Source organism: Chaetodon auriga, chromosome 22, assembly GCF_051107435.1.
Source record: "Chaetodon auriga isolate fChaAug3 chromosome 22, fChaAug3.hap1, whole genome shotgun sequence".
In the NCBI taxonomy this organism is placed as follows: domain Eukaryota; kingdom Metazoa; phylum Chordata; class Actinopteri; order Chaetodontiformes; family Chaetodontidae; genus Chaetodon; species Chaetodon auriga.
In genome coordinates, this window is record NC_135095.1 from 15296432 (window position 1) to 15314674 (window position 18243).

General features: G+C 43.9%; 1 protein-coding gene across 3 annotated transcripts in view; it reads left to right on the top strand.

Annotated features, from left to right (window-relative positions):
* The window catches only part of chrm2a (cholinergic receptor, muscarinic 2a), a 68878-nt gene that overhangs the window by 17708 nt on the left and 32927 nt on the right, over window positions 1–18243 (top strand). For all 3 annotated transcript variants that reach the window (XM_076721666.1, XM_076721667.1, XM_076721668.1), the window contains one exon: window positions 9964–10113. The gene's annotated coding sequence lies outside the window, so the exon portion shown is untranslated. The remainder of the gene's footprint in view (window positions 1–9963; window positions 10114–18243) is intronic.

The window sequence follows — 18243 nt, forward strand, 5'->3', positions numbered from 1 at the left end:
ATGCAGAATCCATCTTGTTAGGAATTCACTTCACTGTCCCCTTAACACGAGCGGTTCAATTTGTCTGAAGCTTCCACCTACTTAGCAACGAAATAAGCAGATTGCTGATAAGAAATGCTCATTAATCTGGTCCGTGCGGCAACTGGACCCACGCGCCTTGTGGCTTTTCAAGGGTCTCTCCTTTTTTAAGAACTCGAAGTCGTGCGAGAACAAAAACGTGGATCTGTTTGGAGGCAAGCAACGCGGCGTGCTTTCAGCAGACCAGCCGCCTGAACACAATACGTGGTCAGATGTTAAAGTTATCAGCCGAGTGCAGAAGTGAAGGAGCCTCGTCACCGCTCTGCTTTCCACACCTGCACTGAGGGATTTCAATTCTCTGGCAAAACCCTCTATGACAGCGCAGAGCCATTCTGCTGGGCCGAGATAAAACATAACACTAAAAAAAAAAAAAAAAAAAAAAGTTAAATAATCAATTCCAATGAAAAACGCCTGGGTATTAATCTAGAGCAGACTGCAGATGGTACCTCCCACAGGATTGCAACATGATTTGCAGAGGGATTTGGGAGATGATTTGCACCCTGTGAAAAAGTTATATACCAATATTTTCTAAAGTGCAAACATTTTATCATGTTTGAATGAATATGTGCAGCCTCGGGGCTTTGTTCGTTATTATAAAGTAAAATTGTCAGGAAATAGGAGAAATTATTCTTTTATTTCAGGCAGCATCTCTGTGCTGTTGCCATGTGTGGTCATCATCCTGCTTCAGCGTCACGATTAAAGAAATTTAAGACTCTCGAGGGGAAGGAAAGGTGACATCAGATGGTTTGGATTTTCAGGTGATCACTAAATTCAGATTAGGTGATAATAGTCATTAATTCTCGACTGACCGGGAGACATGACAGACGACAAGTTGGAAGGATAACTTGCTGGTCTCATTTTCCTTACACACCACATGCTCATTAACATTAGCAGTTCTGCCATAAAAAGCAAAAGAAGTAGCACAGATTTTGTAAAATCTGAGCTGAGGCTGTAATATGACTCTTTGACATCTGCTTTATCATATTTGAGAACGAGTTTTCAGAACAACATAGCTAAAGCAGGAGGGCTACATCAGGTCAAAGCTAGCTTGTGAAATAGCCATAGCTAGCCTTAGCTAAAGCTAAGTTTACTTTCCCAGCTGTTATTGTATTTGAAAAAATATAACATTTTGATGAGTTGACATCCTGGTAATTCAGTTTATTACCTGATAAGAGTAAATGTGGCTAAATCCAATCAAGATGGAGGGAAAAAGAAACAGCTAAACTCGTGCTAAAGCTAATTAGCCTCATAATGCCATTAGCTTTTGACTCAAGAGGAATTCATGTGATGTTGAGTGGTTAAACCACTGACAAACCTGATATTTAAATGTATTAAATGGGAGATTTTTCTCATTGATTTAACTGTAAATACTAAGAGAATGAATTGAGGATAGGCAGACACAGAGATGCATTTAATCCCTGTGAAATAAATACTTCAGCTTCTTTCACTGCGTCTGTAGTTACTGCGGTTTGCCTTGACAGGGCAGATTAATGTCAACTCTAATTTTCAGTCCCGGCGCCCTTTATCTGTCAGGTCAGGCCATTATTTGGCTCACATTGTGCAGCCTGAATTTGACAAAACGTGGATTTCCCTTTATTCCCAGCACTTTCGGTGTACATGAAGCTGTTGTTACTGTACACTTGTAAACACCAAGTGTTTTACCCCATGGGAGGAAGCAGTAAACTGTGAACAAGACAACATGAGGTCGGTGATGGCTCCCCGTGCTTCGTTTCATTTGAATGAGTGAAATAACAGATATTATCATTTACACCAGCCTAATGGTACATGCAGATTTTGAAAATACAAGATTATCTCCAGTACTAACACTGACACAATACACTGCCATCTGATAAGGGATTTATAAGCTTGATTTGAAAAGCTGCTGAAATCCTGTCAAGTTCCTGCTTCCTCAAAAATGTTACTCCTAATCCTCCAATAGGATTATAGTGATCAAGAGTAGTGTAAATGTACCTTTCAGCAGACTTGAAGCCCATGCAATGTCCCACAGAGTGAAAGCCAGCATGTGCGAGAAGGACGTCAAATTTGCAAAAGAAATGACGCAGAAAGACGTTTGAGAGAGAGAGCAAATAATTTCCACTAACGTCTGCTTAACCCGAATTTCTGTGCTGTTCTTTTCAGAAATATTCGCTGCTGTTTGACTTCTTGAAAAAGGAATAAATAATTCATTTCTCCAAAACATCATCCATTGTGAATTTAATTACAATCCGGGCAGAGAGTGTTGTGCTACTTCAGCTCTATCTTTTACATTCCTGTGAGAGGAAGCCAGTGAAGTCTCTAACAAAGCTGCCGTGTGATTCTGTCAATCCCACCTCTCGACTTGAACTTTCAGCGCAGTCCCAGCCATGATTAAAAGCCCCGGTGGCATTGTATGAAAGCTCCAGTCCATTGCCATCAAGATTACTGTTAAATCAAAGCTCGGTGGAATTTCATCTAATCTCCTTGTGAGGGATTCTTCGGAGCATCTCATTGACCGTAATGTGCAAAGCTAACCTTTATATGATCCGATGGTTGTTTACTCCAGTCTCATCCTGTCTCTGAAGCCTAGCCCTGAACTTTTAGCCCAGATTTTTTTTCATGCTTGCGTTAAATTCTGAGCCCAGCAAAGAAATGGATTTTCAATGAGGAGATCAGTGTAAAAGCACACTTTAAAAATGCGTTCATTTTAAGAGCTAATAGAATTCATTTCTATGAATATGGAAGTGGTGGTTTTGTCAAAGGGGAAAAGACTAAGTCAAACAGCTCATCATTTATGCTTGGCAATAAGTTAAAGAGACAGGTGTCTGAAGTTTGAACATTTTAAATCTCCGACTTTTTCCATCAATTTTTAATTTCCAATTATTTTTCCATCTGCAGACTTTGATTTCATCGCGCACTTTAAAGTATAACAAACAAATTCATGTTATATTTGTGCTTCCTTTTCTGAATGAACACGCATTTGTTCAACTCAAAAACGGAGCAACATTTGGAGAAAAAAAAAACAAAACGTGATGCTGTTGGCAGCAACATCAAAGAGGCTCTTCAGTGGTTCCCTTGTCAGGGTAAACGTCTGGTTTGCAGCCTGGTGTAAAAGATCAGCAGCTCCACCTGCAGTGAAGCCTGAAACTCATTAAAATATCATTATGTCCTGACGATATCTGGACAGAGATCATGCTGTGCCATTCGGTGAAATTAATAAACACGGCAGAGATGAACTGTACAATTGAATTCATGAGAACATTGCATTCAGTGGAAGATGTATTTGCACCCCTTACTAAAAGTATGCTGCTGTGTACACGAAGCGATAAAGTGCATCTTATCTGTCTTGACTTTGAGTCAACAGGTGGAGTTTCTGAGTAAAGCTGAGTTTGTCCATTCTGTGCTATAATGTCCCAGAATGTGACATCACTGGCTGATATATTGGTCCAGGTGAATGATTGCTCCAGCCCCGGTAGAGCAGAAGCACAAAGTACAAAAAACACAAGGTTAAATCCTTCAGAATTGTGCTTAAGTGCAGTACTTGAGTAAATGCACTACAGATTACAGCATGACTGGCACAGATGACTTGTCACTGAATCAAGATCGACATTGTGATGATAAAATCCTTTGTGCACTCGCTGCCAAAAAACATCCTTTGGTGGTTCCCCTAATTAATGCCGTTAGCTCTGAGTGGTGCTGTGCTGGGATGCACTGCAGAGAGAGAGCGGGCTGGAGGAAGGCAGGCGGCCGTGCAAACAGCTAAGTAAACTCTCCGGTTTAATAACTGGATCCTTTTGCCCTGAGGTTAAACAGATCCACTAATCACTCTCTTTGTTTGGCCTGGGTTTTGCATTCATCTAGGCAGCACCTGGAGCGATGGATGTCGGTTCGGCTCTTTCTGTGTACCTTAAGCTTAAACAGCTACAGGTGCAGAAACATCCGCCCACTGACAAATGAGCGATTAGTCAGCGCACATTTTTAATACATGCTGGCAGTTGTCCACGTATATTTAGTGACTTGTTATTTGGATTTGTTGATCGATCAGAGCAGTCAGTTAAATGGAAAACGTTTTACCAGCCAACCTTGCATATAGATCCATCATGAACATTAGAAGCTTGTTTCCCAGATATTCTGAGGAGATGCAGAGTCAGTGGAAGATTGATGAATTGGCTCGTAAGTAGGCTGACAGCCAGCATTTCAGACAGTTACATAATCAAGGCTTTTTATCCAGACACATGCCCCCCTGCTGGGATGCTGGCTGAGAGCAGATAATGAAGAGCCAGTGTAGATGTCCACTGAGATCTATGACCAGGTTCAGACATGGAGAAGCAACTCCTCCCTCCTCCCCATAATAATGCTGATGTTGCAATAAAGCAGCAGCCCACACTTGAAGGAGGGCCCTGGCAGCTGCAGTCCAGGGACACCAAGTACTAGGAAATTGCATTACAGACGTTCCCTTTGGAGTATTTAAAAATGGAAACACTGGAAGGCTTGTTTTATTGCTTTTGCTTTCGATGAGGTCTCTCCAAAGCGCTTCCGACAGTTCATAGCAGTGTGAACATGTTTTTGTAATAAGACGGTTAAAGCGGCACTCTTAGGGGGATCTCGGCCAGATGCACAAGTCATCAGACGTAAAACAACAGGGGTATTCTGAGGTGAAGTTGCGATAAGTTCAAATGTGATTTGGATGGTTTCATCTCTGTGGATATCAAATCAAGCTCAGTGAGCACCTTGTCTCATTTTCCATAACCCCCATGCCACATCTTTCTTCTCTCTACACTTCTCTAAATGGAATTTGACTCTGTTGCTATGCAGAGGTAAACCCCCCGTGAACCACAGTCTTAATAAAAGCGAGACCATTCACAGAACCTTAAAATGGCTGAAACTACTTCTGTAAGTCTGCAGGATCAATGTGCCATATGCTCGGTGACTACTATTGATGGTCCTCTGTGACATCACGCAAATACATTTGCATTAGGGCTGCACAAAATGATTTTCATTATCAGCTGATAGAAAATCTTGTAAAACGCATCTATCAAAGTAGTTTAAAATAAGCTCGAAAAAATGTAGCTCTGTGTGTTTACAGTGCAGTGACAAATCACTTCAAACTTAATACATGAAATAAAGATTATTCACAGCAAACGTACAAACTACAGAGTTAAACTGGGTAATATATCTGCAACCAAATCAAAATTGTCAAACTCAAATTGCTTTTTTCCCCTCGAGGTTTTTTACACGTCTTGACGGTTATTTTGAAAAAGACTTAAAGGAACTATGTGGAGGTTTTGACCAACAGTAGTGCAATACAACATGTTTTGCTACTGGCCCAGTCGGCAAGTGGGTCAAGAAAAAACTGGCCCAAATAAATTTCTACTGGCCCGGCTAGTGAGCAAGCAATGGCGTCAACCAGCCCAAGTTCAACTCGCAGCGGATCAGCAGAGCTAACTTCTTTGGTTGAGCTCTCCAACTACCACATGGTTGCTGTCGGACATCATTTTCCGCACTCTCTTCTCCTTCGGGATCAGTCAGGATGGCAGTCTCAGCTCATCTCATTCTCCAGAGCACCTGTTCCACACCTTGCTCGATACCTGCAGCCAGTACCTCAACCGAGGCTCCAGCAAGAAGAAAGCTGGACTGAAGCTGGACCTCATCTACCCCCCCAGCGATACATCTGGTGGAATAAGAGCATTGATGTTTGGTCCAAGGACCAAAATTCAAGCTGGACATCAACGATCGACTGAAGCAGGAGGACTACCAGGAGATGATGCAGGTAGGCTGGTTAGTTCCTTTGTCAGGCAGCTGAACAAACACGTATTCGTGTGTGTGTGTGTGTGTGTGTGTGTGTGTGTGTGTGTGTGTGTGTGTGTGTGTGAAAGGCCCTGCTCACTGAAACCTTCTGAGTGAACCAGGCTAAGCTAGTGAGTTCAAGTGAACAGGACTGTTCAATCCTTAATTAGCATTCAGGGTTGAACAGTGAACATAGCCAATTGTGGGAGAGCTCAGCTGAAGCAAAGCTGTTTGACTTAACTGGAAAGAATATAAGTTTAGTTGCACTTTACTCAGAAATCCATTTATTGATGGCGAGCCAATCGAGACGAGATCTCTAGATCCCTGGACTGAAGAGCTCAGAGACGAGCACCGCCGACCTTACTCCTCTCCTGCTATGTTGGTAGGGTGAAAACATAATAAACTGCACGAGGCCAACATCACTCTCATGCTCACTCCCAGCACCACTTGCACAACCCCAAATCCCAGACTCTGACTTTACCTTTTTTGGCTTGAAAAGACGGTTTCTTCATTCCTCTTCAAATGCATTCCCTGTGCCTGCGGAAGGACTGAGTCATAGCCATCGCTTGTTCAAGTGAATGGACTCGTGATGGGGCTTGCTTATCTTGTTATGTACGGACTCCAACTCATTGGTCGTTCTTTAAATGACATAAAAAAAAACGCAAGAAATGAAAGGCAGAAGAAGTGAGACAGGGAAGACAAGCAGGCGAAGGGTTAAAGACGTCAACATGGTACTGACGCTTCAGCCAAGTTTGACTTCTGTCAGTATTTTCCTGGCCTTTGCCTGAACCCTGTTTAATCCTGTGTTTTCCTGTGCCTCAGGTTCATCGTCCCTCTGAGCTCTCCTTGCCTGCTTTGCCCAGCGTTTGCCTCCCAGCCAACTACTCAGCTCACACTGCTTGTTCCACAGCTCCACCATATTCCTGGCTCAGCTCACCAAACCTCGATCTCAACCAGTTGTCAATAAATCTGCATTTGTGCTGTTGCAAGCTGTGTGTCAGAGCCCTGCTTTTGGGTTCGAGATTACTTTAAACGGCACAAGAATAGCTGTGTATCCAAGACCCATCGAGGACTTTAATCAAACCTCACGAAGATCAAGCTCCTCCACATTGAATGCTCCTTTTAAACTCTATGTTGTTTGAGGATTGACCTCCATTTCATCTATGAATCAAACAAGCCTGCCTGGTACTTGCCTGACTTTTTACTGACCCCAGGCCATCAGGCCCTCCTTATTGTTGGACCCTGGTGAGGGTCCTCAGTTTGTTTGTTTGTTTTGTTTGTCCTCAGAATGTATATATTTATATATCTGCATATATATATATTTACAGGTGTGTTCCACTGATGCAGTTGGTGGTGTAATGTGCAAAAAAATGCAGCAATAAACACAATGAAGATGCAAACAATGGACAAATTAATATATGAAGAAACTAAGGAAGAAAAACTTTGTTATGTTTTGTGGTGTGTTTGCTGCCAGCCCATCGCAGTGAGCTACCTACAGCGGTTGTTCCTCCAAACTCCTCTCCACCTATCCAGAAGCACATTGATTTCACACATGCTACGTCCATATTTCTCGCTTGTTATTACTCACTGATGCTAATGAACAATCAATTTAAAGATCCTTTACCAAATGCATCTTGCAGCCTCCGTCCCCCACAGGTCGCCAGTCTTCTGAACATTAACTGAAACTGACTGTCAGCAGCTGCCATCAAAAGAACTTTTAGAAGCAGCGTTATCAATGAGAGCTGGAACAACAACCACTATTTCACCATTTCGGCTGAACGCTGCATAAATCTGGGAGATAAGTCTCAAGATCAGGCAGACCGTCCTGGTGTGCACTAACACATATCTCACAAATGTGTTTTCAGTAGTGTAATCAGATGTAAATGTGATTTAGTTGGCAGCCCGGCCAGCTCTAAGGCATCAAATTTAATATTTATCTTGAAGGTACCTGATTATAGGTGTGAAAACAGAGGGATAAAGAACAAAATGCAATTGTTCACACAATAATGGGGATAAATTAGTTCAGTTTGGAGATCCCAGCCACACGGTGTAAACTCTGAGATATTTGTACAGTGAAGTACCTGCTAAGAGCTAGCATGCTAACCAGGAAGTGACAGATCATTCCTATGTCTTGATGGGGCTGAGACACATTTCAGGTTTTTATGAGTCCACATGGCATCCGAGCAGTTCAACAGGCGTGTTCTTTACCAGTTGTTTACCGCTCCTCAGTGGCGGCAGTCTTCTGTGCAGGTCGGTCACCTTATTTAATAGGAGTCCCCCCTCCCCAGAGGTAACTCTGGGAAGATTTAGGTGATAAAAACAGTGTGGATAGAAACCGCCGCCTGGCTCAGGCTGAGCACGGGGAGAACATACTGTTCTTTATGACCTTGATGGACGTTTTCACCCTCAAGTCCGCTGCTTGGAGCGGCAGAGAAACTCTTCTTAGGTCATGTCACTGTACAGCCAATCAGCACGCAGCATACTGTATCTGATCTCTATTACTGCCCATTTATTCAGAATTCTCAGATTTACTCATGGGGGAATTAACTGCCTGTCGGCGAAGGAGATTGCAATCCACGTCCAAGGCCGCCTATTAGATATTTTAAACCCTTATCGTCATCTGACAATTTTATGAATAATTTTCATCACCTCATAATGCAGCAGAATTGCTAGGAGCCTTCAAATCCTCTTTCAACATGATTACGGAACATTGAAGTACACTTGTGTTTATGCAGTGTCTGATCAGACTAACGGCTTTTCCTATTAGCATAATAAATGAATTAGAGCACCAGAGACAAAGATCATTAGGCAGATTTTCACCACAGGGAAATCATTTGGACAATGTATTGTCTAACAATGTGAGACAACAGCGATGCATCACGAAGCCCCAACATGTTTCACCCTGCAGCTTTGCCCAAATCCTTCACTCGCTAAAGCCCTGCTGGTGTTTGCATTCAGCCCAAACAACCTTCACTTCTTCAAGGCAGCTGTTTCGTTTCAGACGCGTAAGCCCTGCGATTTCTCTGCTGGCTTGTGTGATTAGTCATAACAGCGAATGGCATGGCCGCGGTGGCTAATGTGTCCATGCCGTGACATGCCATAAACACAAGTTGTTATCATGACACGGCATCTCTTCAGCAGCTTTAGTGTACTAAACACTGCAGCCTCAGGGTTTATCCCTGTATCAGCTGCTCCTGTCTTTCCCTCAACTCCTTCAGCTCGAGTTATTCCTCTGCCTGCAGTTCAAAAGCAGGTGTGACATTATTTCATTCTTGCTCTTCATATGCTAAAGACATAAACAACGGCTTGCTAAGAGTTGTCTTTAATAAGTGTGAAAAGCTTAAGTAAAGACATTTCTAAACCGCTGTGGTTCCTGCAAGGAGCTCGGCCTGGAATTTGCATTTAAACATGAGGTGTTCCTGTTAGCAGCTCATCTGGAAATATGAGTGAGAGTGTTGCAGCACTCTGGGATAATGGCCTCAGAGGGCTGTGGCTTCCATGCAGGGTGCGTACATTCAGTGAACTCAGGCCACAGTTATTTACATTGGAGGCGGTCAGAGGCACCATCATTTTCTTTGATTGTCATGCAGGACGTGTACATTATGTATATTGGGGGTTACAGGTCCATGGGGAACAAGGACTGTATAATTTATATAGTGAAGACTGAAGCTTAAATCCCAGTCCAGCTCCATGACGCCGTTCTACCCTTTAAACGGAATCACAGGTGGTGTAGATTCCCGAAGGAAACACACTGGTGTTGGGTGATCCCATCATGCATCATTTAAACTACAGTGTAAATCCATGTATGTCCTGTCATGTGCTTAACATGTATCAAAAAGTTATGATTTTTGAGTATTTTTGCATCAGAATCCATTTCTTTTCTCTGAAAACAAAGACTTAAGGATGGTTTTATGCATTCATTCAATCAAACAAAAACTTGTACTCTAAACATAGCTCCTCTCCGACCTTAACCACAATGTAATTAGATATTTTAGAAATCATTTTAAGCCCTTTTAACCTGTAAAAGTGTTGCCACTGGACATGATAAGATGCAGTGAATGTTGTGTCAGCGAAAGGTAGCACTGTTTTCCCATCGCTCATCCCTTTTTTCTCTTTCAACAGTGGCCATGGCTGTTCACCATGAAGCTGGAGCCAGACACACCCATCGCTCCCTTCTGTCTGAAAAAGCCTCTCTGGTGCTACATTGAACACAAACACTCTGAATATGCCATCCAAGTGCGAGAAAGCCCAACGGACTGCGTAACGCCCGCCGTAAGTACTAACACTCTCTGACTCTGTAGTGATAACTTTTGAGTGTTTACTCACACCGAGTCAAACCCCAGAAGAGAAAAACTCATCCTGCAGCTCTGATTTATGAATGAGTCATTTTCTCCAAATTACTGCCCCTCTGCTCAAATACTGTAGGGAGGCATCACACCCACAGTCTGTACACATGGATTCCACTTTTATTTTTTCCATGCCATCTGAGGTGTTAGGTCTGTCTTGATATATGATTTGACTTTACTGTGGGTCAGCGCTCGCTATTGCATTTGAGTTAAATTTATGCACACGGAAATGACATATTTACATATTGCATACCTCCCCTGAAGCCAAATCACTTCACCGAACCGCAGGTAGCATAAATGATTCCAAATGTATTCATCATGCATATGAAATAAAGCAGTCATTATGCATACAGGTAAAGAGATACCTGCAATTCTGTGCACTGAAGTCCTAAGATTTATGGTAATGGTTGCATCCCTGGATCATTATTACAGTCTGCGTATGTGACATTTTACTACCTTCAGTGGTGCTACAAGAGCTTGTCCTACATCAATGGACACAAAAGAGCTCTTGACCATGAAGTAAAGAGTAGAGCTGTGACTCCTCACCTCCTGAATGTTCACACCGCGCTGCAGACCTTGAACACAGAAACAATGTAGTGCTCAGACTCAGGAGACTGAGGACCGGGCGGGTGGGGTTAACTACATAAGGAAGGTTCAGATGCCTCAGGTAAGTAGTCAATTGTGGTAAAGCATTGTAAACAGATGGAAGATTTTTAACCATGTTAGCTGCAGAGCTCTGAGCGCAGACTGAAACAGCTGTTATTTGGTGCAAATAACCATCTCAGAGAATGAATCCTAAAGACTTTCATCCAGCACCGTCATCAGGTCAGAACAGTTTGTCCAATGCTTGTGTTTGTTGTATAACCAACTAAACTCTACAGCACTGCAATTACAATATAGTTTATCGCATTGTTTTCAAGCCAAGCCTTTGAGATGTACATCAGTATGCAGTTCAGCAAGCCGCTGCGTATCTTGTCTTATTGCTGTTCATTTTAGAAGTTTCGTAGCGCAGATATCGTGATTCGCGACAGTGGCACTGCACAGCGGTTGCCTCTTTGGACTCTGTATCACGGCTGAGCTGACGACGACACTTTGGGTCACCAGAGAATCAGATTCCAGAGCAAAAAGGTGGCGATTCAGTTAGCGTCGCTGTTGATTTTGCACACTCCGCTTGAAGATCCGGTGGTGGCAGAACTCACTCCATCAGCCTCACAGTTCAAACATCTTTACAGATTTGCGGTTTGTCTTCTGAAGCTTCAAACGCCATCAGATCAGGTGTCTCTCTGTCATGCCAGACAACCCCTGCTCTCAAAAGGGACGTCATGTACAGCAACGTGCCAGCACTTGATATCAACAACCTCACTTCTGTCTGTGTGAGTGTGTGTGGGCATTATCAGCAGACATGGCATCCACGTGCACGCACACACACACACATACACACACACACACTCACACCACTGTTTGATGCTGTTCCTCCAACAACACAGTCAAGAGCTCTCCCTCTTCATCATAGCGATGCTGTCCAGAACCATATCTCAAATGGAGCCGCAGCTCTTTCATTTCACTGAGATTGAGATTGTGTGTAGATGAGTGTGTGTGTGTGTGTGTGTGTGTGTGTGTGCATTTGCCTCTCTAACTGCATATCGGTGTCTCTCATTTGCATGAGAGTTTGTGTCTCTTTGTGTGCGTGTCTTGTGTCTAACTGACTGTATATTCATCTTTCTACTTCTTTCCGAGTGTGTGTTTGTGCGTAGAACACCCCCAAAGGACTGCCAGGTCAGTTCCATGTCATCCCAGCCAAATCCCTGGCACAGATTAACAGGAGAGGGCAGCCCCAGCCTTTGAGGGCAAGAGTAGTGGGAGCAGTCGCACCAATTAGAAACCGGCAACCCGACCACCCGGCCCCACACTCACCCTGGCTGGCTCGAGATAACAGAGCCGGCACACATGCTCAGACAGATAGGCGTGCACGGGGATGCGCTTGCCACATACCCACTCATAACTTGGTAGCTAATACATATGCAACACCCTACCAAACATCATCCATTAGCTGCAACAGGGGCCTGAGCGTGCTGCTGGAAGTGTCAAATATGCATGAGGGAGAGGAGGTCTCTGTCTCATAATCCTCCAGGCAATTAATACAATCGTTTCCAGGACCGAGCACCCAGATGCACCACTCTCTGGGCTCGTTGAATTTTTTTGGGTTGACTAATTTACAGGTACATTGACCAGAGGCTTGCTTTTATGGATTGGAGCCGCCTGGAAGCCGACAGCAGGCCATACATTGAGAATTGTCCAAAGTGATGTATGGGGCTGTGGGGACGACCTGCTCACGGTGGAAAACACTGCTGGAAAAGCTGCTAACAGAAAAAGAAACGCTTTCTGTTCTAATTACATCACGGCACTAATTAAGCAGCGATGTGGCGTTTGATTTAACACAGATTCACAGATTTAACATTTGCACCACACGAGCAGGACGAGTGTAGACTTGACTGTCATGGAGAATTGCATTTTTTCTTGATACATCCATGTTTTCATCGTATTTCTGCTCCTGCCGAGTGTCGTCTTCAGTATACTATAAAGCATTTAATTCAGCCTCGCTTTTTGTTGTTGCTTCTGCAGATGTTTTTAGCCTCCAGTCAGATATTGATTGAAATGTTCAGCCCAGTGTGCGGAGAGGGGGGGGCTGGTATTCAGAGGCATCGGGGTTTGGTGGTGGAAGCAGTATTGATTGCACTTAAAGTGACAAGATTGAGGAGGCCCACTTTGACACGTTATCCCCACTGCCGCCAACAGACAAAGTGCGGGCCAGAGGAGCAGCACGGATTGATTTCTGTGATCATGAATGGCCTGAGACCTGTGAATCAGTCGTGCAAGCTATGCTGCTTGAAATAAGTCAACAATTTTTCATAGGGCTGTGGTAATGTATGGACTGACAGCCTGTTTGATTTAGGAGGACAAGCAAATACTATGGTAATGAATAGGCTTGTGCACATTCTGACAAGCTGAAAAGTCCTCACAGCTCGGGCAATAATAACCCAGCGTGTAAAGCAGACTGGTAGTATATTCGAGGAGGCAGGTATTGCGGTGCAGCCGGTTTGGGCATCTATGGGATTTTGTTGTGCATAATTCACTGGTGAGGCATGAAGCTGATATAGCCTCTCCCCCTCTTATGACCATCCATCAGGTGAAATTGCTTTCTTCTAACATTAGGCTGTCAACGAGAAATAACAAATGTAGCCATGCAGAGCAACACATGATTACAGGGTAATAATGCCCCGAGGTCAGAGCAATGTGACCTCATTCAGAGCCGTTTGTCGAACGGAGCAAGTGAAGTGCTCGTCGTGCTGGAAGATGAGTCACCGGGGAGCGGCTCAAGCTCATCCGAGGCGGCTGCTGTCGGGTGGCCCGCGTCTCTGTGAAGTCTGCTTTTTAATCATCGCAACTACACGTTTCATATAATTGAAAACGCGTCATTTTGACCGTGACGCTCTTCAAGAAAGATTCACTGGGAGGTTTGGAGAAAGACTCAAAAGCGTGCGGGGAGCGTGATGGAAAGCGTTTACATCACCTTTGTTTCTGGTGGGCTCTTTGATCACTGCTCCAAAACATCTCTCGCCACTGGTGGAGAGCTTTGGAGCCCCACACTTGCTCTGATTGATATTGTGTAAATCCATCACGATAATCTTCCAGGAAATTGCACAGGCGTTTCCAGAGGTCTAATCGAGACTCGGGCGTGCTCACAGACTTGAGTGGGAGTGAGGATGAGGAGGAAAATGAAAGGACAGGCAAAGACAGATGGAGAAAGACCTGCACGGCTCAAGATGGATATTTTGAAAAGTCTGAAAATGTTTGTGGACACGGTCGGCTGGAGCATGGTGTGTTTGAGGAAAGCACAAAATTAATAAGTGAAGAAGAAGACATAGTGACTGAATGGAGAGAAAAAAATGTTTGACATGCTCCAGTGATCCCCGCTTCTTCCATCCCAGTGTTCCCCTTCCTCTGTGTCGCCTGCAGGTCTCTGGTTCCATGTGCTGCATAGCCAATTACCCATGAAAATGAGAGAGAGAAAGCCGGGCGCAAGTGATTAACACACACTACACACCGAGCACCTCCTGGATGCAGAGGCAGAAACGTGGATGCACGCGGAAAGACAAATGTTCTTTAATATATTGTAAAAGAATTTCCCTGATGAAGCTTAGCGCTGCATCTGTATTAGGGCCGTATTAGAGCATTTAATCAAAATGCCGCATTTTTTGCCCTCATGTTGTGCCAAAGGAGAGGATACAAGAGCAAACTGGGGGACTAGTTTATTGGATTTTTCTTTTTTTCCTTCTTTACTCAACATACAGTGTCGTAGCAGGAGGCTCCACACAAGCAAACGCTGCATGTGTGTTAGCGCATGTGGTTGTTGGGGTTTCTGTAACTGAATTCTGCGGTGTAGATGGTATTGTTCATCGCAGGGAAGGACTCAAAGGATGTCTTAATGAATGGCGCTTGGGGAATGCATTGTCACAGCAGAGGGAGGGATGTATGCTTTGTTTCTGATGTAGAGATCTGTGCGCTGACAGCACGGCTAACGCTGTTTCAGTGTGGTGAAGTGTAGCTATTTCACACCTGACGCAGAGTTTTTTTTACGCGTTTCATGCTCTTTGCACAAAAACAAAGTCCTTCATCCTGACGACCAGAGCTCAGCTTATTGCCACCGCTGCCTGCGAGACTGAAACAAGCGGCTGAGAGGCATGTTCCTATATGATAAGTTAGATGTGACAGCCACTCTGCTCAGCCTTGGGAAGCTTAGTGTGCACATGCCTGTGAACAAATAATGCAAAGATGTGCAAATAACATCAAATTCCATCTTGGCTACGTTTTATTTGTTATCTGTGTTTTTCTCTAAGCTCCTAATCAAAACGCAGGAGGGGAAATTACGTGCATATATGCATCTTTAATATCAGGAGTATGAATTTCTCTGACATGGTAACATATTTTAATCATCTGAGGATTTCCGTGGTTCAAATGAGTGGGTTTTCCAGCCGGGTGGGATTAGCGACGCTCGGCTAAATGTGTGTAGAGTCGCTAAACTGTGTGTAGGACGGTGTCGTGTGCAAATGCTCGCATGCTTGTTTAAAACCACCTGTGTGTGATGAGCATCTTTCCCTTCTTGGGTTTAATTAGGTTGGAAATGTCAACATATGAACCCTTCTCTTCCGCCTTGTGAAGCGTGCGTGCAGCGTTTGCTTCGGCGGATGTGAGATCACCGTTCTTCTTTTGTCACATGTTGACTCGTGGACAATTGGAGAATGTGAATGATTCAAAGGCAGGGCCGAGAATAGCTGCCGGAGGCGCCTTTCCCTTCCTGACCTCCATTCTTCCCAATCTGCATCATGACAGAAGAGGGAGATATGGGTCCTGGCAACCACCAATTAAGGCCACATATCCTTCACATGAGGGGTACTGCTTAATCAAAGCTCTGAGAATAATGAGCTAAAGTAAACAGTAATTACTGGAGCAGGTCATTGATTACGGTTCTGTCTCTGACTGGCCCCATGGGATTTCCAGGCAAGGGAACATCAACAAATATCCAGCAGATAGCAACACGCGACCTTATGGCTACCAATAAAATCCATTCATCTTGCTGAATTTGCATCAAATATAATTCATCTGCACGTCACCGAATCCAACTGTATTCAGACACGGAGACCGATGACGACTCCTCCCCACTAAACACACACTCACACGTTATTATTCAGGGTGTGATGATAAATCCAGTCATTGTGCCCCTACCGGCAGCGTGAATTATGCATGTCATATAGATTTGCCCTCTCTATGAAAAGGTGGAGAAAGACCTGAGCGTGCAAGCTGCCATCACATTAGGGAGAGACGAGCGTGGATTTGAGAATAGCTGATTCGTGGAAATTACTTCAATCTAGGACTCAGTTTCAATATAATCCAAGAGTGAGAGGTCAATAACAGTGGGTTAACAATACGGGTCAACAGCACAGACAATAATTGTCTTCTTCTGAATGTTATTAGGTTGTATGAGACTCTCCACAACAGAAAAATGGCAGCATTTGATGTTTCTTCCTGTGTTCATGTATCAAGAGTAACCTCCTGGGTGAATGCGAATGGATGTTCTGTCTTACCTGTTTACAGACAACATGTTTAGGAAGTGTGGACTGGACTGCTTGAGGTAATAAATACCATCTGCACACTTGTTAGCTTTAACGAGCTAGCCGTACATACACTGACCACACTGAGCTCGGAGTGTACTTTGTATTATAGTTTTGTATTTGTTTCTGTCAGAAGTCAGACTTTTTTTAGCAGGAGCTGCAGTTCATACAGTAATTTCCCATCAAATCCTTGTCTGTGTTTGTTCATGAAGCTGAGTCATACAGATCTGCGCTGTAGCCAGACAAGAGCATCCACATGGGCTGATTTTGGAAAACCCAGAATTACACAACATTGTTTTGCTCCGAGTGCCAGCATTTTTTTAAGTTTTTGTTTTCTACAATATCTGGGCATTGTAACGACAGTGTAGTTAATGTTTGGGAAAGATTGTGATTCTGTCTAGTAAACTAAGGCTGGGGTATTTCTGCATACTAATACAAAGTTAGGGAAAGGTCATGGTTACATTTAATAAAAAAGCAAATTGCAGACATGCTAAGCTCTCATCCATCACCCTGAACTCCACATAGGGCACGCTAATTCCTCCTTAATGTCAGCACTGGATGTAAATCAAGAGCAAAAATTCCTACCACTGGATACTGGGTGGCTTCAGGACACCCTTTTTTTGTTTGTGTAGTTGAGTCACACAGCCCCGAGATGAGTGCAAAATGTTCGCTTTGCCTCAATCCACTCACGTCTTTCCATTAACTCTGTGTGTAATCAGACCACCTTTTAAAATTCGCCCTGTGTTCAGTCTGAACACGCCCTCAGGGAGAAGGTCAAGCCCATATTGGAAGTTTTAGATGCCCAAACTTAACCATCTCTCAGCCACAGCTGTGCCAAAGAGGCTCATGTCAGCCATTTTTTAAACTCTGGCAAAAAAAGCAATATTTTCTGCCTTTTAGCTGTTTGTATTCTTGGTTATATCCATTTCCTCAGAGAGTCTCGACAACACCTGAGGTACAGCCACATGAATCCTCCTGCGCTCAGAGAAGGGGACTCTAACAGGGCCTCAGCTCAGAGCTGCTAATTTAACTGCACATAGGAGACACTGCAGTCTCTTGATTGTCTCTGGGGGCAGAAGCGTGATGCTAAAACAACCACTGATGGACATTAACAGTATGTCAATCCAAACAGCGTTCTGGTCGCACTGTAACGACAAAAGGTATTGAGTTATCTATGCACACTGTTTGTCTGCAGGGGCGGGGGGGAAGGGGGGTTAAGGGCCATCGTACAGGGTGGCAGCTTGTCTGTGCATTAGAGCGGGAACACAAGAAGGCTGGTCTCTCAGATCATTACCATTCATCATGGCTATTATCATCAGAAAAGATACTCATAAAACCCGCATATTAGCCCTCACTGCAGACACATTATATACTGTACATAATCCTCCATTACAAGCCATATTGCATTCCCACTAAATCAGTGATGGAGAGATTCTCGGGCGCCGAAATTTGCATACATGTTACAGTCTGTGTGTGGGTAACATGAAAAATGCAATTTTCTGGGTGACTTCTCACTCCTCGAGATGGCGGCTGTGCGAGAGAGAGAGAGAGAGAGAGAGAGAGAGAGAGAGAGAGAGAGAGTGCTGCCACCTGTAATTACACTGCTGCTGACATTTCTCATGATTTTGACTGCCGGAGCAAAAGGCTGAAAGTTTGTTATTGAAGGGATCTTCCCTCCGTAAAAGATATACTTGGCCGTAAAGTTTCTGTATCAGTCATCCCTCGTGGCCTGGAGCGCTGCATCGATTGTAAAAAAAAAAATAAAAATAAAAAAACAACATGGCCTTCAAAAGTGGCAGATTCAGAGAGGATGAAGTCAGCTGGAGGCAGTTTTACGACAGCAAAATAACATAGAAATATTCATAAAAATGACGTTTTTTCGAGGT